Below are 7,692 nucleotides of genomic sequence, written 5' to 3' on the forward strand. Positions count from 1 at the left end.
TTCAGATTTTATATTAACAGAAGGCATGTATATTTGGAATTTGGTAAATTTATGTCAATAGCTATATATTGCTATAAAATTTTTACCAATTTTAATCCTCCCCTTTCACTTAACATTATATTTGGAATATTTGCCTACATTATTACACACAAATATTCTACAAAATGAAATAGTGCTCAGTGGTATAAAAGAACACTCCGTTCTCCCCGCAGCCTTATCTGCTTTGTCCTGTCTCAAGAGGAACCACTTTCCGTTATTCTATAGCAGCTTCTTTTGATACACAGCTCCATCTTTAAAACTAGTATTATATATTTACCTGGCAGGGGAGATACCATGATCACGGAGGTGGTTTTCCCAGGGTGATGCTTAACCAGGGCACTCTGGCTCTGCTCACCCCTGCCACTTCCTGCACGATCTGTGGTAGTGGGGCCCTGGTTCGCGCTTTCCCCTGACCCTCTCAGGTTTGAGACCACACTGGAGCTCTTCGGCCCCTGTAGTTGCGCCCCCTGCGTTTTGCCCCCAGTTCTCACAGGACGAATTCACTAAGTGGTGAGAGCGAGCTATGTTGAGAAGCTCAGTGTGAGTTCTTAAGCAACTCGATTTTCTTTTTGCCTGACTTGTCTGCTGAAGAAAACCCGTAAGTTTGAACTTTTTTGCTGGTTTTGTATTTGCACCTCCGCTTTTTTCATCCATAGGAAACCGTGGGGGAGTCCTAGAGCGAAGAAAGGAATCCAGACTGGGAGTGAAGGGGTGCAGGGGTGAAGATAAATCAGAGCAGCAGGTGGATCTGAGGTCAAAGCTCGGGAAGGCAGGGGTAATGTCCACGCCACAGGGGCAGATCAGGAATTGAGCAGCAGGTGGATCTGAGGTCAAAGCTCCGGAAGGCAGGGGTAATGTCCACGCCACAGGGGCAGATCAGGAATTGGGAACCAGAGACCCAAGCTGGCCAGGTAGGAAGGGGTCTGAGACAGAATATATTAAAAGAGTTTTAAAAATAAAAAAAAACCCTAATATTAACATCCTACTATTTCTTCATTTACCAAGAGTTTACAGATAGTGAGGGCTTTTGCTTTCTCTTACCCTCTCTTTCTTGAATCTTTCTGATGTAATTATATTTTAATTTTTAGTTAAATACATATTCAGTATTTTCATGATAATTATGAGAATATTGTTCACTACCGATCTAAGTAATGTGCTATGACTATGTTTTCTTTCTTGTGTATTTTTTTTCTTGGAGTTAATTGTCATTTTCATTTGCTCAAATTTCTTTGAAACATGGTAAGTCTTCCTGCCTTCCAATAGCTCTGTAAAATGGCTCTCTATACAATTTTCCACATGGTCAAAACTGTCATATCACTTATCAGTTCCATTTCATTCTGTAAAATTCTTTCTGTGCACCTCTGGCCTCCTACTCCATTCTGGACTGATTCTCCCTAGGCGAGGAGCCTCTAGATTTTTAAAATGATGGACTGGTGGGGCACCTGGGTGACTCGGATGGTTGAGCGTCTGCCTTCGGCTCAGGTCATGATCCCGGGGTCCTGGGATCGAGTCCCGCGTTGGACTCCCTGCTCTGCGGGGAGCCTGCTTCTCCCTCTGCTCCCCTCTCTCTCTCTGACTCTCATGAATAAATAAAGAAAAATTAAAGAAAAAAAACGATGGACTGTTATCAATTTCAGCAAATACCTTCAATATTTGTATTATTTGTTTATAAAATATATTTTCTGTAATAGTGTGTACATTATGAAACATAAATAAAAATAGAAAACCCAAAAGGCTAACATAAAAATAAATTTAATGTTATTTCCTTTATGTGCCCCTAACAATTGGCTTTCACTCACTGGGGTGTGAGACCTCTGCTCTAGGTTTACTCACCATATCTCGGAATTTTTGCCAAAAATCTAGGAAGTCTTTTTGGCTATTTCTTGTGTTCCATGTTTCATCCTTCTGAGTTCTTTCTCATTTGGATGGAGAACGTCTTGTTGTTGCTTCCTAAGAAAAGGTACAAGGGAAGTATATTTCCTGAGATTTTCCTTGTCTCAAAATGTCTTTATATAGGAGAATGAAAATACTAGTGACAGGCTGGGAAAAAATATTTTCAAAACATTTATCTGATAAAGGACTTGTGTCCAATATATAAAAAGAACTCTCAAAACTCAGCAATAATAGAGCAAATAACTCAGTTAAAAAATGGGCAGAAGATCTGAACAGATACCTCACCAAGAAAAATATATAGATGTCAGATAAGCATATGGAAAGCTGCTTAAATCGTATGTCATTAGGGAATTGTAAATTAAAACAATAATGAGATCCCACTACACGCCTATTGGAATGGCCAGAATTCAAAATACTGACAACACCAAATGCTGTGGAGCATTCATTCATTCACTGCTAGTGGGAATGCAAAGTGGTATAGCCACTTCGGACAATAGTTTGGCAGTTTGTCACAAAATTAAACATAGTGTACAATCCAGCAGTTATGCTCACTGGTACTTACATTACTGTGCCTTAAAAGTCATTTGAATTGGTTCCTTTCTGTGTGGTTTTGCCCCCAACCAAATACACATTTAGGTTCATTTTTTTTTTTAACTTCAAAAAGTGCTTTCTTGAAACTCAATTTTTTTTTAAAAGATTTTATTTATTTATTTGACAGAGAGAGACACAGCGAGAGAGGGAACACAAGCAGGGGGAGTGGGAGAGGGAGAAGCAGGCTTCCCGCAGAGCAAGGAGCCCGATGTGGGGCTCGATCCCAGGAACCTGGGAACAAGACCTTAGCCAAAGGCAGACGCTTGTTGACTGAGCCACCCAGGCGCCCTGAAACTCAATTTTTAAAAAATAATTTGTGAGTTTTTTACCTGGTTCCGAAGTCAAATCTATAAAACCAGATATATTCAAAGAACTTTAGTCTTTATTCCTTTTCCCTCAACCTCAATCCCATTCTCTCTTTTACAGGGAAGCATTGTTTTTATATTTTAGCCTTCATTTAAAAAGTATAGTCGTATATACATGTATACACATATATTGTGTGTGTGTGTGTGTGTGTGTGTGTGTGTGTGTGTGTGTGTGCGCGCGCGTGCGCGCGCATGGGGGTGCTTTGCAATCGATTTCGCTGGCCCTTCTTGTGCCTTCCCTTGCTAATCGCTGTGCTGTTTCTTCCAGCTACTCTTCTCTTCCCTTTTGCCCTTTACCTCTGTTTTGTCTCCTCACCCCTTATCTCTCTTTAGCTCTTCATTCTTTCCTTAAGTACTCTCTTTCAGTCCAGTGGCTTCAACTACTACCGATTAATAGTGATTGGAGTGGGGGTGATGGTCTATAAAACTCTATTTCTCTAGACTTGCGGTTTTAACTTCCTGCTGTATATGCATTTGTTTTCATTTGTAGATTTCTTAAGCTCTACACTTCCCAAAGTGCACTTATCATCTCATCTCACCCTGTTGTATCTTCTCATCTTTTTCTCTGGTTCTTCTCTTAAGAGCACCTTCAACCATCCCAATGCCCAAGGTACCAGCTGTTGGTTTAGCACCTCCCTAACTCTCAGTCCTCATATTCAATTGATTTCCAAGTCTTACGGAGTCTACTTCCAACTGGTTTCTTTCAAATTCCTCTTTTCCTCAGCATGACCACCTCCTTTAGGGTCTCATTATCTCTTTTCTCAACCTGGTAGAAGTTTCTCAATTGATCTTTCTGCATCTGGACTCTCTGTGTTGCTTTGGTCCTCCATCAATATCAGAGTAAATTTTCGGAAACATAGGACATATCATTTTTCCAATTTAAATCCTTTGATTGCTTCCTGTTGCCTTAAGATTCAGTGATTTCTTTTCTGTAATACGGTTCAAGTCAGCTTTTTCACATTCTCTTTCACCATATCTCTCCATGTATACTTTGTTCCATAAACCACTCTGAGGGCTAAGTTTTTAGCCTGAACACATGGCTCACTTGAAAAATTTCTTTATGCTTATTCTTCTCTTCCTGAAATATTCTTACCCTCTCTCTATGCATCCTAGAACTGTTCATTCTTTAAGGCACAGCTTAAATGTCATCTTCCTGGAAAAGTTAATTGTTCCCAGTTCAAAGTTCATAGGACCCCTTTTCCTAAATGAATATAGGATTTACCATATTATTTTATAGTGAGCTGAATAAAGAGCAGTTTCCCCATGGTAGAATTTAAGTTGCTTGAGGGAAATGGGCTATTGATTATTTATCTCTTGGCCCCCTACCTTAGTACAGTGCCTGTCCTTACTAATTATTTGTTGAATAAATGTATGCTCAATAAATATTTCTTGAATTGAATTGGATGTGAATCATTTTGTGATGGGTGATACAAATAGGTGCCACAAAGGGACTATCCATTTAGTGATTCATGCTTGTTTTATGGAATTTATTCTTGTTATAGTCATTTTATATCCTTTAGCCATCCTTAATTCTTTCCTTCCCCCTTTCCCACCATCCCTGTTGTCACATCTGTATTCACTGTATTTTTACAGCTATCCCTCTCTTCCTTCCCATCCCACTGACACTACAGTAATGCAAGCCCTTACCATCCTTGCGTGACAGTTTCTGTGTCTCTTGACCTCTCTGCCACCAGCCCATTTTACCTCCTGTAACTAGATAGATAGTATTCTTATACTTACTCAATTATTTCCCCATTCAAAAAAGATTATTGGTAGTGTCTTGATGTATAAAAGAAGAAATCCATATTTCTAAACCTGTTCAATGAGCCCCTACTGCCACTTTAGCTTTATTACCACCTTTCTGACTCATCTATTCAAACTTATGGTTTCAATGACATCATCCTGCATACACAGTTTTCATGTTTCCACCTCTCTGTCTTTGTGTAAGCCATTTTCTGTCCCCGAAATGCCCTTCTCTTCTTGGTGCATCTAAATTGTACAGATTGTCAAGACAGTTATGATCACCTTGCAGAAACAGAGCAGGATGGACCCATTATCCAATATTCAGTTCCCACCCCAAATTTGGTTTGGATGTCAAGACTGATGATGTTATGCATGCAACAAGAGGGAATGAAAGGTTTGTTACCCACATAATGGGAATTTCTATGGAGAACATGGCAGTCTCTCAAATGACTTGAGAGAGTAGGAAGAGGAGACCGTGCTTTTACTGTGATTAGGGAGTGGGACCAGATGAGGGCTCCCACATGGGCTGGCACTAGTGTGTTTTGAACTGACTACTGGCACCAAAGGAGGGGGCAGAAAGGGAAAGAGTGATGGGACTTGAAAGCTGTCAGTAGCCAAACATCAAAGATGGAGTCAGACTTTATTACAAAGACCCAATTCAAATCCCACTGACCTCCTGAGTGCTCTGATATCGCTCTTCTTATGAATTCCCAGAATTCAGCATTTGCTGCCTCATTCTGTTCTTTAACTTTCCCTGTATTTAACTCATGGAAATAAATTTAATTATTTTAGAGTCGTACCTCCAAGGAGTGAATGCAAGTCTTATGTCCTGAAGCTTATATGGTTTGGGATGGAGCCCACTTTATGAAAAAGAGTACAAAATAGGTACAAGGTCTTAGAAGGATTTGTGCTTGTTAGCGGCCCTGAATGTTTAGCTTCATTAGCTTCATGGAAAGTCTGTCTTTGAGTTCCTCTTATACATTAAAAAAATGTATTTAAGAATTTTTTACATGCAGTAAAGTTTACTTTTATTGGGTACAGTTTAATGAGTGTGTATATGTGCATAGATTCTTGTAACCCCCATGACAGGGTATTCATACTCTCCCTGTCCTTTTATATTTTGATTTCTTCCCTAGACTCTAATGCCTTGTATCTGGTAAGAGTTTGTTGTTGATGATGATAATAGTGAGAAAAATGACATTTTACTTTCCAAGAGGAATAGAATCCTAGTGACAAATAGGGCCATTAAACATATTCTCTGATAGGGATTATGTGTAGGAAAACTTCCATTCAATTAAGTCAGAATTCACAAATTTTAAAAAATGACCATGTTTTGGTTTGAAACCCTCAGTGATGAAATTCATGAAATTCAACTACTTTTCCATCCCTCCCTTTGACATTTGACTTAATTGGCACAGCATAGTACCTTGAAATGTAGATGTTTAATAAATACTTGGTGATTTAAATTAGTGGACTAGCTGGCTAAATCAGAAGTTACTAAGGCTAAACTCCAAGTGGCATGCTTTTTAAAAATATGTGTGAAAACATGTTTATTTGTTTATGGGCAGATATATTTCCTGTTCTTTTAAGTTCTAGAAACAAGATCAGTAATCACAGTATGGCAAATCAGATCCTTGAAGGAGGGCTGATTTCTCAAATCTAGAGAAAGCAAGGTCTTTTCAAATGAAGCAAACTGAGAGGGGAGAAGAAAAAGTCTTTTGCTGAGACAGCAACTGAAATATATAATAACTACTTTGTAGTCTAAAGGCCCCAGTACCCAAAATGATTCTGCATAGTACAAATCCTATTTTGCCCAGGCTCATCTGCAAATGATGAATACTTAATTTACTGTTTTCACAGGATCGCTAGTACTGGACCTTAAATTTTCATTTAATCTGAAGTCAAAAATACCTTTCCAACAAGGAAAGGAGGAAGTGGAATGCTCTTCTCACTTCCTTAGTGCCTGATGATGAACTGTTTTCAAATATCGCTGTGTACCTGACCTTCAGCAGGAAATAATTGTGCCTAGGTTTGCTCACTGCAGAGCAAAAAAGGGTCACACTACTGGGTGTTTCAGCTAAAAGTCCAATTAATCTCAAAATAGTTCCTCACCGAGTAAAGAGAAGCAGCTAAGAAGGCACAGGCTTTAGCTCCCGAGCGCACCTTCTGTCCCTGTGGTTAACTGTATTAACCAGTGTTAATTCAGCCTGAGAGGAAGGTCAGGAGTTCCATTCCCTGCTGTCTTCCTGCCACTCCCCGAATGTCTACCCATCAGAGTCTTGTCAACAACCAGGTGGCTTGCTTGTTCAGTGAGACTACAAACAGAAGTACTGGTGAGACTTCCCAGAAAAAGCAGGCTGAGGAGCAGATGACAGCTTGCCAGGAGAGAGTTCTCTAGAGAACGGAGGACATTTTTAGCCCCATCTATAGGCCTGGGGATTTGAAGCAGTGTGATCATTCCCGGAAGCAGAGCACAGGTTTACAAAATGCCGTCTTTCGTAATAGTGCCATATTATGTCTTTTAGAGCTGGCTCACAGTTGCTTTATTCACCTTTCTGTGAAAGATTTATCTGTAGAAACCAGACTTCTGGCTGTGGATTATTTCCTATTGTGTCTAAAAATGATAAGACTAGTTATTTCTTATGTTCAACCCTTGTGGGGAATTAGGTGACCATCCCTTTACCTCTTTGGTTTCACTTTCCTTAATTCCCAGGCATTTACAATCATCCAGATTGTGTTTGATTAGCATAAGCTAGATTTCCCACAAGAGTTTCCTAATACATTTCTTCGGCAATCAAGTCCCGGTTGGATACTGTAAGCCCCTTTTGTTCATCCAGCATGTCATTCAAACAGATACCGAAGAGAGATGCATAAGATCATTGGTACCCGGTGATGACAAAGGAATGAGTGGGGATGCCGGATGCAGTTCAGAAACCAATGCAGTGACAGTAAAGATAAGGGCAGGTAGAGGCAACAGAGCCCTCCCTACAGCTGTCCTTAAGATCCATGCTGTCAGCCCACTGTTTAAGGGCAAAAATTGCTAACGAGGGAGTTGTGATAT

General features: G+C 39.9%; 1 pseudogene; it reads left to right on the plus strand.

Moving 5' to 3' along the window:
• Window positions 1-308: 308 nt before the first annotated feature.
• LOC112819472 (U1 spliceosomal RNA) lies at window positions 309-451 on the plus strand (annotated as a pseudogene).
• Window positions 452-7,692: the final 7,241 nt, after the last annotated feature.

The sequence above is a fragment of the Callorhinus ursinus genome, unplaced genomic scaffold (assembly GCF_003265705.2).
Source record: "Callorhinus ursinus isolate GAN/ISIS: 27379988/994484 unplaced genomic scaffold, GSC_fseal_2.0 scaffold6, whole genome shotgun sequence".
NCBI classification, from domain to species: domain Eukaryota; kingdom Metazoa; phylum Chordata; class Mammalia; order Carnivora; family Otariidae; genus Callorhinus; species Callorhinus ursinus.